The sequence below is a fragment of the Lissotriton helveticus genome, chromosome 11 (assembly GCF_964261635.1).
Source record: "Lissotriton helveticus chromosome 11, aLisHel1.1, whole genome shotgun sequence".
NCBI lineage: Eukaryota > Metazoa > Chordata > Amphibia > Caudata > Salamandridae > Lissotriton > Lissotriton helveticus.
In genome coordinates, this window is record NC_136072.1 from 482,784,657 (window position 1) to 482,797,659 (window position 13,003).

Consider the following 13,003-nt stretch of genomic DNA (forward strand, 5'->3'; position numbering starts at 1 on the left):
TTGTATGACAGTTAAGGACCCTACACAAGATGTCATAGACATACAGTTACATGCCACTCCCGAAGAAATCAAGAAATGGTCTGAACAAGGAGGGGTCCAGACAGATCAAGGATGGGTGACAAAGGGAAAAGCCACATGGTTTCTCCCCGACTCTATGGTTCAAGTCATTATCAATACCGCACATAGTCCAGCACATCTAGGAGAAAAAGCCATGTTAGATAGTATACAGAACGTTTGGTTCAACAAGCACTTACGAGCTGCAGCCAAGCAGAAAGTCCGTACTTGTATGATATGTTGTCAATTCAATCCAGGTAAAAGTGTCCCGGTGGAACAAGGTGGATTCCAACCCCCTGACCACCCTTTTGAAGTCCTCCAGATGGATTACATTCAGATGGAGCGATGTCGAGGTTTCAAGTATGTCCTCGTAGTTGTATGCGCTTTGTCCAGGTGGACAGAAGCATATCCAGTTCCAGATTACACAGCCGCGACCACTGCCAGGCAGTTGGTTCGTGAATTCTTTCCCCGTTATGGACTCCCTAGGGTCGTGTATTCTGATAACGGCCAGCCATTCTCATCCGAGTTAATGAAACATGTTTCCCTTTTGTTAGGGTACCAGTGGAAGTTCCATTGTGTACGCCATCCTGAAGCAGCCGGTCTCGTAGAGAGACATAATCAGACCCTGAAAATCCATATTGCTAAGACATGTAAAGAGAAAGGTGTAGACTGGCTAGTTGCCCTGCCAGTTGCTCTATTCTTTATGCGCATGGTCGCACATTCCAGATCAGGTCTGTCCCCGTATGAGGTCGTATTCGGCCGCCCCCCAAACATGTGGGGTACACCTAGACCTCGCAGTATTACAGATGTTTCCAGTAATATGCTGACAGATTACCTAGCTTCCTTGATGTCTGCCCTACACTCTTGTCGTTTACAGGTTGCCGCTGCATTTCCAGACAATACTGAAGTGAAACCGCATGAGGTCATTCCAGGTGACCTAGTACTGGTCAGGAACTTTGATCGTTCAAGTCCGCTGGAGCCCCGCTGGAAGGAGCCGAGACTAGTCCTTCTGACCACCCGTACGGCCGTGAAGTTGGAAGGCCGCAAGGGTTGGGTCCATCTGTCGCATATCAAGAAATTCCATGGAGTCCGGAAAAAGACTTTTAATGACAATTCCAAAGACTGTTCCATTTCTAAGGACTGCCTAAAAACAAACTCTGAACTCAAGCCTCCCCTGTTAGAGGAAACTCCGCAGCAGGAGTATAAATTAAAGCTCCGGTCTAGTAAAATAAGTCAGCCAGTTTAATTGTCTAAGTCCCTCTCGGGTGAAACGGTTAGACAGGTTTCTGACATGTATGAGATAGACCCCCATAGTGAGAGAGTTAGTCAAAACTCTATACGATGTATCATTTTTCTAAGTTTTCTATTGTTTCTAAGTTTGATGGTTACCTGCACAAGTTATGCATTGCATTTATGTTTTCCAATTTCTCATGTAAATAAGTTTTCTAATGCCACAGTAGAGCACACATTTAGTGATCTGCCTCCTCACGAGTTATCCTATCGTCTTGCTATGAGAAATAATACATTCATCAGAATGTTACACTATTCACACCAGACCAGCAATGCCACCAATTGTTGGGTGTGTGGTCGACTCCCCCCTTTCCAGACACCGAAGGGAGTTCTGCCACTCTTTCCTTATCCGTTTTCACATAATGGTTCGTGTGGAGCATGGTCCACGTTAACATCATCCTCCAATGATATGTCCCTTCTGAATAGAACATGTTTCCCAGACAAGCAAGGTCTCACCCATAGAACAGGGTTAGATCTAGAAAATGAAGTGTATGATTTAGGTAATTATTCTTCGAATTTTATGGTCCTGAATGTTCAGTCTGATACTACTCCAGATTTGCCTGCTATTTCAGTACTACCAGTCAAAGGCGAATTATGTGTCAGAAAGAATGGTTCCGCACATGTAGGACATAGTGATTGTATTACTACTGTCGAGTATAGTGCCAGTGGGAAATCTATTCTCAAAGCCTCACGTCATTCTTATTTTGTTTGTGGTCAGACCGCATATATTCGTCTGCCCCTCGATTGGGATGGAACATGTTACATTGCCTTCCTACTGCCACCAGTTTTTCTAGCCCCATCTGATTATCATAGAAACACACATCTAGTACACGTCAGACATAGAAGGGAGATTGAGTCCCCAATTGTCGATCAAACTGAAACTGCTCTAGAACAATATCAAGATTTCAATAAAGGTTTCTTCTTCTTTATAGGACCTGTCCAGAATAGTAAGTTAATACGTAGACTAACCAGAACCCTTGAAGCAGTAGTGAATGAAACTACTTCTGCTCTAGGTAATTTAACCGAAGAGCAATCTGCTATGAGATTTGTCGTGCTCCAAAATCGTCTCGTTCTTGACGTCATACTGGCCGATAGAGGAGGAGCATGTAGAGTCATCGGATCTAGTTGCTGCATTTTCATTCCTAATAACGCGCCGTCTGTTTATTCAGCTATAACCAGACTTCACAAAATTGCCCATCAGTTACACCAGAATCCAGGCACCTGGACATGGTCCGGTTGGCTCTGGGATATCATATCTGCTTGGGGATGGAAAGTATTGTCATTCCTAGGTATTGCAGTAATGATCATATTCAGTTGCTGCCTCTGTATACAATGTGGCCCTGCGATTTGCGGCATGTGCGCTACCTCTTGTATTCCTAGTCCTAAATCCCGTTCAAAGACAATTCGAGACGAGCAAATGATGCTATATGAAATGATAGATGGTATCATGAATATTGATGTTTCCTGATGGAAATGTAGGGCACAAGGAGGGAATGTGGAAAAGTACATTTTGCCATGTTGTATGTGCCTACGTGTTCCCCATCCTAAGTTATATGTGCATGATCAATATGCATATGTATTCCCTATGATCGATTAAAGACGCGATTACAGTTGTGTCCAACTCTAGTATGCCAGTTTCCAGTTCTCGTGAAAGCTACGAATATTAGGCCTATGTAAAGCTACGTTGCCACGTTTTACAGTGTGCACGTTAATTCATTGAATTATCCCCGTTTCTAGGCCTCAAAAGGGCCCGGACTCAGATTCAGCTCCTGTTTCCTGAACCCTCTCCGAGGAGCGATGCAGCCCCCACCTGTATCCCTGACCCTTCACTTACTTCCTGCCTCACAGTGCCCGGCTCGGCCTGGCTCTGCCTCCCAGTCTGCCAAGAGTATGTTATGCTTCTAGTTATCAGTTCAGCCCTCCTTCTCTGCATTCCTAAGCTACTGAATCGCATCAATAGTTTCCGTCATGATCTAGCCTTTATGTCTCCATGTAAGAGAAATACTGTATTAATATTCATAGAATATTCCTCGCACACGCACTACATATAGAATTATGTATGCACCAGTCTTAGTGTCTGTTAGCCTTTGCCCTGATAACTTTTGGATTCTATCAACATGTACTCTAAACACCAGATACTAGATATGCCTGGGTACATGTCGCTCTGACCCTCCAGACTTTCGTCTCCTCTTCTAGTGCAGAAGTCATAGCCCCCAGTTCTCCCTAGTAACACGTCATTGCCCATTTGCGCGCACCACTAGGTTAAAGGTCCCAGCTGCTCAGGTAGCCCCCTCCATGTTTCCGCCCCGTTTATGACATATTCTGTTACGTTTACATCACATGTCTATGTATACGCCCTGTACACGCCTCTTGTTACACCCACTTTATGCCTTATCTTTCGCGACTGCTACAAACTCCGCCTACTGCTACGCCTACTGTATTGAATGCAATGTAATTGTTTTTAGTATATATATTAATGCACTGTTATTAAAAGCCAGCCAATTCCCAGATCCTGCCCCCAGCAGCTGCCATCCTATTCCCATGCAGGCTGTCCTGTTCCTGTCCTTTTATGCCTGATTAAAGCCTGTATACTTCAGCTACCTCGAATCTTGACTCTTATTTATTAAGCTATCTGTTATTAGAGTATCCTGAAAAATAGAACCGGTAATTAATTATTTATTTACCACAAGTGACAGACTGCCAGATGCACGAAATCCTGTCTAACACTCCATCCTGGATAAAGCAACAAAGTCTGCTATGATCGCTGAATCTAGAGATCCCTTAGTTTATTTTGAACTATCAAAGTGCTTAGTCAGACAGAAGTTGAGTTCTGATATGGTACAAATAGAGAAAGAGACCATGATTATAACCAACTTCGAACCAAAGAGGTATGAGAAGATTGCTGTTACTTCTCTCAATTCTCTGCTATAATGGGGTGTATTCAAATTAATCTAGTGGAAACCAAAGTTAGCTTTGCATCCATGGTTAGAGCAAATCAAAAGCTGCAGCGTGCTGTGCAGAACATTCATATTTGATTGTCATCAGTCGGAAAAGTGACAGATGTAAATGAGCTAATCCTACAAGTAGGAGGTGCATAGGTGGTGGCATCAGCAGCTTAAAATTCCTCAACATAGGTTAGTGACCGAATAATAGATGCTCACGATTAACTTGAGGACTTTGAGATCCAATAGAAAAGCTCCAGTTTGTGATTAGGGGGATTTTGGATGAGCGGAAGAGGCTGATCCAATGGCCTTTATGGGACTGTTGTTACAGAAAGCCTTCCTAAGCTGAAAGAATGGAATTTTGTAGGTGAGGAGCAACGTGTTCATGAAATACTTTTCAAGTCTTAGGTGAATACCAATAGGCCACACTCATTTCTGGTGAGCTTTCTCAGTTTTTCACTTTAACAATGCATTTTTTCATGCAACCTAACCAAACAAACCAGTTCATGTTAAGGGATTTTACATTTTTTGTCCGTTCTGATTATAGCAAGAACACTCTTAATAAATAATGGAGACTGCAATTTGGTATCAAAGTTAAGAGTCTAAACCATGTTTCCAGCTAACTGAAAATGCTGCCTATTTTGGCAGAAATATCTGACAGCTGCTCAGATTTGGATAGGTTTCATGAATGAGTAAATGTGGACATTTGTATAGAAAAGCAAGTGCCACAAAGTGCATCCTGCAAAAAGAACAGATGATGGACATAATTCTGATCAAATCAAACATAAATCACCATTCACAGATCTGGGTTAAAAACATTGATTTTTTGCACGCCACGCCATTCCACTTTAGACCTTGCTATATGCAAATCAGTCTTGACTCTGCTCCCCTTAGGAACAGTCCATCCCAAACTGCCAGGCCAGGTCCTCCCTGGACCAGAAACAAGCATCCTGGGACAGGTTTTGGGTTATCATCCCTCATTAGTCAGACTAGCTTGAATCTGGTGGTTTAGCGAGCATGCGGCCCACGTCTGGTAATACCCTTTCCACTTAGGGTGACAAAATGTAAAAGGAACAAATGATGGACGGAATTCTGAACAAATCAAACCAACCCTAGTCACCGATAATGGTTAAATCCATAGATTTTTTTAATGTAAATGTAAATGTACAGGAATTTATATAGCGCAAATCACCGAACGGTTTCTAAGCGCTTGCTTAGGGAACCCGTCCTGGTATTCCCCTGTGAGATAACCCCGGCAGGGTATCCGCAAGGTGAAAGCCAGGCATCCCGCAGCGAGGGGCCATTGTGGAGATTAAGCAAGCTATTGCCCAGAGTCGCAGAGTGTGAACCCGTGAATAGAGTAGGCCACGGAGTGAGAATTGTCGAGTCCATGGACATTTTAGGACTCAAGACCCCGCCGAGCCGGGAATTGAACCCTGGTCCCGGGCTGACCTCTGCTTCCAGGTCTGCCTCCTCTAACCAGTGAGCCACACTTCTCCAACCAGTGAGCCACACTTCTCCCATTCCAGTTTAGACCTAGCCATATGCAAATCAGTCTTGACCCTTCTCCCCATGTGAACAGTCTAGCTCGAACTGCCAGGCCTGGTCCTCACTGGACTGGAAATAAACCTCCTGTGACCGGTTTAGGGTATCATCCCTCATGAGCTAGGATAGCTTGAATCTGGTGGCATAGCGAAAACGGGACCCACGTCTGGGCATATCCTTCCCACTACGGATATCGGTCCTAGAATGCTTGTTTCCGGTCCAGGGTGGACCTGGCCTAGCAGTTCGTCCTTGGCACAGAAAGGGTTAATTTACATTTGTGTATTCATGCCTATTGCATGGTTTTGTTTGTGAGTGTAGGTGTGTGGCTTTTTGGTGCAAATCTTGATTGTTTACCTTTCATAGTAAAGTGTATGGTATCTAGGTGTGTACTTAAGATGACTTAGTAAAATTGTTACGTATAACTTATGTACTAAGGAAATATGTGGACATATCTGTGTGTTGCCACTAAACTTTTCAATGCCCATGTGAGGTCTATATACATTTTACAAGTGCAATGGTACTGGAATTGGAAGAGGTGACTCGGTACAATGTTCTCAGCAGCAGCTCATCGGTGCGTGTTGGGAGTGCCTAGCTTGGGTAAAATGATTGGTGATCCTGCAATCAACATCCCTCACCTCTTTAATAATTGGCCTGCTACTCAGTTCTTTTGTACACAAATGATCCTTAATGACAAGAATTTATACTCCCTGGAACTCACTATGAAGATTTGCAGACTGGTGTTTCAAACTTTTTTGTTATGCTTTTAATTTCTTTTTATAGTGCTATCATGCTTGTTTTATGTACTGTATGTATTGCCGATCACTTTAATTTATTCGATCTGACAAATAAATAAATATACTAACATTTATGCTATGTTTATGTACTGAATGAATGAACGTGGTAGAGCACAAAACTATCATGCTGCTGGGCATCCTTGGTTCTGAGGGATTAAACAGCAGAGAGAGAACAGCGGGAGATCACCAGAAAAAACACGTTTTTAGCCTTTTCCTTAAGATACAATGATGTTCATACTGTACATCTAACAGAGTGGTCTGCCAATGTTTTGCTGCAAGGAATGAGATAGACCTCTTGCCAAGCTGAGACATTAATTGAAGGCACTTGAAAGAGATGAGAGATGAATGAGAGACTGTGTACAAAGTTAGACTAAGCTCCAAGATAGTGAAGGCACCTGTCCTGCCTTGATCTAAAATATGCCTATGGTCAGCATTAAATGCCAAGAGAGTGGCCACTGTCAGGGAAAGGGCAAATTCCAGCTTAAAATGGGGCGAAGAAGCTTTTGTTTCAAACCCCTAAATTTGTCAGTTTGCTTCTATTTTGCAAACATTTTTCCAGGGAGGGTAAGCAAAGAGATAGGATGAAAAAGAATTACAACTTTTGGGTTTGCCAGGGGCATTTTCAAGAGATGTACAACTAAGCCATTTATCTAGGCTGATGGAACAGAGCCTGTAGAGAAAGAGAAAGTGCAGTGAGAAGTGATAACAAGACCAATGGATTCAAAAGTCTTGGCAATGCCTTGAGTGGAACAGGGGTCAAGGGATGAACCTGGGTTAGTAGAAAAAGCTAATGAAACTACAGTAGCCAATGATAATGAATTAAACTGCCAAAGAGCAGGAGAATCTGAGGTAGTGGAAAGGGAACAACCAAGAAAAGATGAGGAACGATTGAAATACTTGTATACTTTCTGTTTTTTTTTCATAAGGGGTCGTGCTAAATAAATGCAACAAACATAAAATATATATGTGATATTTACTATTTGATAAAAATAAAAAATAAATGTGAACAAGTGCATCCCTCTGGCTGTTTGTGTAATAGTTCCTACAGTAACCTCTGCAAACTCTCCCTTTCAAACTTTAAATCTCCCAGTTGACCACTTCCTCAAGGGTAGTAACAAAGTATTCCTGGATGGCTATCATTTTAACACCACCCATGAAACGTCATTGACATGGCAATGGATATTTTTTTTCCAAGGGGCTTTGCTGCAATTAGTGCAGCTGTTTTAGTGGCATTGCATTCCGGGGGGTCAGGGCCCACTCTCCCTTATTACAACTGCCTTTTATTATCAAAAAGAAGGTTAGGAGGGCATTGTCCTGACTTGAAGTAGGGCTCAAGGCATCTTTGTTATGCCATAGCCTTTTTTATATCGTAGTCTACTGTTTCCAATACATATTATGATTCTAGAGTGGGCTTTGGGTCAGCTCCTAGCTAATAATGAGAAGTTTTTTGACTATGTCAGGTGTCAGCTCTTAGTTCAATGGCTTTCCTCCATATTCTTGTGTTTGTCTCACCCAGAAGCATTTTGGTCTAACAATTTTGTAAATGGATAACTTGTATAATTTCAGTGTTGCCTTGAGATACTCTTTTTTCTTTCTCTAACAACACTCCATGTGAGTGCAATGTACGTGCTTCCTTTCTCTCTCTCCCACTTATTTTTCTTTATCTTCTCAGCTCTCCACAAGAGAGCATGTGTACCTTTACCCTCGCCTGCGCATCTATTTCCTCTTCCTGTCATCTTTCCAGTCACGATTTCAGGGCTGTATTTACCTCCCACAAAAGACCAGCAGCTGCAATGTGCCACCAGCTCAACATGCTTTCTTCTTAATCCTTTACTCACCATACCATTTACCAATTTAATGTCTTTTAATGTTAATATTTATTTATTTATTTGTTTGTTTATTTATTTATTTATCTTCGAAAGCCTAGAAGTTCAAAGTCCTACTGGCCCACTTGTTTCCATTTGTTTTGCTGGTGAGCACTGTTTTTGGTATTACTTTAATATACTTTTAGCTTCCGTTACCATTATAAGCAGCGCCATTGGAATTATGAGACAGCCGAGGACCAAAATATAAAAATTTGTGGCAGGGTTGACTAAATAATTGGCAACAAAAGGCACATTTTGCAGAGTAATGCAGCACATTTTATCATAGTATTACTTTATTATTTTGTTATTTTTACACCTTAACACATCTTTAATACCAGTTTAACATCCTACTACAGCAACATGCAACTGAAAGAATTTGCTTTGGGTCTTCTACTGTCTGGCAACGTGTAACTTTTGATCCGTTGAAATAGAAGCTAATTTGTGTTGTTTAAGTCAGCAAATTACATAGGAGTTAACGGATGATGTGTCAAATCCCCCCACCAATCCATAATATTATGGTAAATTCCACAAAATTGCATAATTCTAGTGCCGTGTTTATAAGCAGCTGCCTTGCTTCACAAAGCATGAGCCAAAATACACCCATGTTTATTTTATTTATTTTATTTTAAGAGTTTTATATAGCGCTGGCTAGACCCGGAGGTATCAGAGCGCTTTACATGAGGTTCCACAAAATTACAAAATTACATCAGTTACAATTTATATCAGTTGCTAGACAAACATCACACAAGCATGGAAGACGTGATAAGTGAAAGTGTAGAGGGGAAGGGGGTAAGGGTAAAGGGGTAGGAGGGAGATAAGGCGGAGAGACGAAGGAAAGACTGACCAAAGTCCGGCAGGGTAGGTGACGGTCAAGGGGGAAGTCCCAAAACCCATCTCCCCTATAGCAATCAGGTAGCTCCACCGGGCATTGTCCAATTAGCTAGGTCTCAATGGGAAAACATTTAAAGAACATAGAGGACAAAATAAATGGAGCATGGAGGGGTAATGGGGTAGGGAAAAGGAGTAGGAATACGTTCTCTAAAATTGATTGGACAACTAAAACAAAGCACTCTTTCTGGCCTAATTCGATTCACAATAAACAGCCTAGTACCGAATCTTCTACTGTAAGATTTTTGGAACTCTGGTAACCTATTTACTTTTCAACTTCTTCCCAGCCAATTGGAGTGGAGACCTTTCAATATTGCTCTCCAAGATTGTTTATTAGCCAAGTGTTTGTTTTATCTTTCTGCTTGGCCCATGTTTGAAGCTGTAATTTTTCATCCAGTTTCAATCAATCAATCAATCAATCAGGGGTTGGTAAAGCGCGCTACTCACCCTTGAGGGTCTCAAGGCGGTGGGGAAGGGAAAGAGGGTGGGTGGCTGCTCCGGTCAGTCGAAAAGCCAGGTCTTGAGTGCCCGTTTGAAGGTTTGCAATGCTGGAGAGCGTATTATGTCTAATGGGAGATAGTTCTAAGCTGTGGCTGCGGTGTACGCGAGGGACCTCTGCCAATGCGAGGTCGGCTGAGCGGAGGTTCCTTTTGGGAGCGTGGAAACTCATTCAGTTGTTGAGGTATTTGGGTCCGATGTTGTTGAGGGATTTGAAGGCGTGCATGAGTAATTTGTAGGTCACTCTCTTCTCCACAGGAAGCCAGCGGAGTTCTCGCAGGTGTGGAGTAATGTGCTCGTGGCGTGGTAACCCTAGGGTGAGCCTGGCGGCCGCGTTTTGGATGGTTTGGAGTTTGCGTAGTAGGGCTTTGTTGATTCCGGCGTAGAGTGAGTTGCCGTAGTCGAGAGTGTGTGTGACGGTCTTTCTGCAGTCCGGGGGGATCCACTTGAAAGTTTTGCGTAGGATCCGGAGGCAGTTGAAACTGGTGGAGGAGATGGCATTGAATTGATGGTTTATGGAGAGGGAGGAGTCGAGGATTATGCCAAGGTTGCAAGCGTGATCCGTCGGGGTGGGGGGGGTCCAAGGGCGGGAGGCCACCAGGTGTCGTTCCAAGCAGATGGGCAGGCCGAAGATGAGCACCTCTGTCTTTTCGGAGTTGAGTTTGAGGCAGCTGTCTTTCATCCATCTAGCCACGTTTGTCATTCCTTCCTGGAACCTGAACCTGAGTCTGGTGTCTTCGGGGTTGCTGGTGAGGCAGAGAATGAGCTGGGTGTCGTCCGCGTAGGACACAATGCTGAATCCGTGCTGTCTGACGATGGCGGCAATGGGGGCCATGTATATGTTGAACAGAGTAGGGCTCAGAGAGGATCCTTGGGGGACTCCGCAAACGATGTTGGTGGGTTTGGAGAGAAAGGGGAGGAGTATAACCCTCTGAGTTCTGTCGGAGAGGAAGGATCAGATCCAGTTGAGGGCGTCACCCTCAATTCCCGCATCACAGAGCCTGGTGGTTAGTGTGCGGTGTGAGACGGTGTCGAATGCAGCTGAGAGGTCAAGGAGGATGAGGGCTGCGGTGTGTCCCTGGTCGAGAAGAATACAGATGTCATCTGTGGCGGCGATCAGTGCAGTCTCTGTCCTGTGGTTGCACAGGAACCCGGATTGGGAGAGGTCCAGGATGCAGGTCTCTTCAATGAACGTAGTCAACTGGGTGTATACAAGCCTTTCTGTGACTTTGGCTGTGAAAGAGAGGAGGGAGATAGGTCGGTAGTTCTTGAGGTCAGCTGGGTCGGCCAATGGTTTTTTTCAGGAGGGGCTTCACTTCTGCGTGTTTCCAGTCCCCTGGGCAAGTGCCCGATGCCAGAGAGGAGTTGATGGTTGTGGGCGTTGTGGGCGTTGGCCGCGGAGGCTCTGTGGAAGATGTGCGGGGGCAGGGGTCCGTCAGGGCTCCTGAGCGAGTTTTCTTCATGATGGTGGTGATGAGTTCAACGGATGCTGGGGTCCAAGTGGTGATAGTTTGGTGGTGGTGGTGGTAGTGGGGGTGCAGGTCATGGTAGGCTCGTTGAAATTTTTGTAGAGAGTCCTGATCTTCTGGTGGAAGAAGTTGCTGAGCTTGTTGGAGAGATCTTGGGAGTGTGTGATGTCCGAGGCTTCACATGAGGGCTTGGTCAGCTGTTTGATGACGTTGAATAGTTCGCTAGTGTTGGTAGCGTTGTTGTATTTCCATTGAAATTAATGGGCACTCCATGACGAGTTACCCTTGTCATTAGCATCCAAGTGGTTAACCACTTGGATGCTAATGACAAGGGTAACTCGTCATGGAGTGCCCATTCATTTCAATGGAAATATACAGTAAATTGCGAGATAGCCTTAGCACCCAAGTCTTTTCTCTGATGAACGTTCTTTTGGTCTCTCTGATCAGCTGGTGATAGTTCTTCATGGCGATCTTGTGGTCGGTTTGGGCTTCGGTGGTCTTCTGGTTTCTCCAAGATTTCTCAAGACGCCTGCAGGTGCGTCTAGACTCGAGGAGTTCGGCGGTGAACCAGGCGGCTTTGACCGGATATGCAGTGGAAGACAGCCGGAAAGGAGCCAGCTTGTCTGCACAACTGACAATCCACCGGTGGGGTTCCTTGGCAGTGGCGTCAGTGTCGGCGGTGTCTGAGGGGGGCTCGAGGAGGAGGATGGCGTTGAGAAGGTCTTCGGTAACCTTGCCCCAGTTGCGTCGGGGCAGGCGCGGGGCTTGTTTGGGTGCGGTGCTGGATGTGTAGGTGAAGTGGATGCAGTGGTGGTCTGTCCAGGAGTGATGGGTCGTGTGGGTGAACCTGATGTTTGACCCTTCGGTGAAAATCGGGTCCAGCGTGTGCCCCGCGATGTGGCTGGGAGTATTGACCAGTTGCTTGAGTCCTAGGTTGGCGAGATTTTCAAGTAGCGCGTTGGAGTCGGGGTCCCGGAGGTTTACGAGGTCAAAATTAAGATCTCCGAGCAGGATGTAGTTCGTGGACGTGATGGCGTGGGCTGCGGCGAGTTCCGTGATGGTGGTGGTGGGTTGTGCGCAGGGACCAGGTGGCCTGTAAATGAGCGTGCCCCGAAGCGTAGTTCTGGGGTTGGTGTGTATCTGGAAGTGGAGGTGTTCTAGGTTAAGAAGAGTGCTGCTAGGACTGGAGGAGGAGAGTTGGATGAAGGCTTTGTGTGCGATGGTGAGGCCTCCCCCCGGGCGGTTGGGGTGGTCTATCCTCTTGAGTTTGTATCCGTCTGGTATGGCTGTGGAGATGTCTGGCCCGGAGCTGGCGGTAGTCCAGGTATCAGTGAAGAATGCGACGTCCGGGGTGAGGGTGTCGAGTATGTCCCATATCTCTATGGTGTGTCGGTGCTGGGATTGTACGTTGAGAAGGATGCAGTTGATGGTGTTTGCAGGCTTGGCGGTAGGTGGTACTTTGCTGGATAATGGCATGACGTCGTTGGGGAAGGTGCTTCTGCAGTGAGCGCACAAGAAGGCTTCATGTGTGTTGTTAGGTGAGGCTTGTATGTAGTCGTCGTGGTGGCCGGGTTGGAGTGCGAGGAGGATGGTGGGTGTGTAGCGGTGGCGGATTGGAGGACCAGGGGTCCTGGCACTGAGCGCGGTCCAGGCGCGGA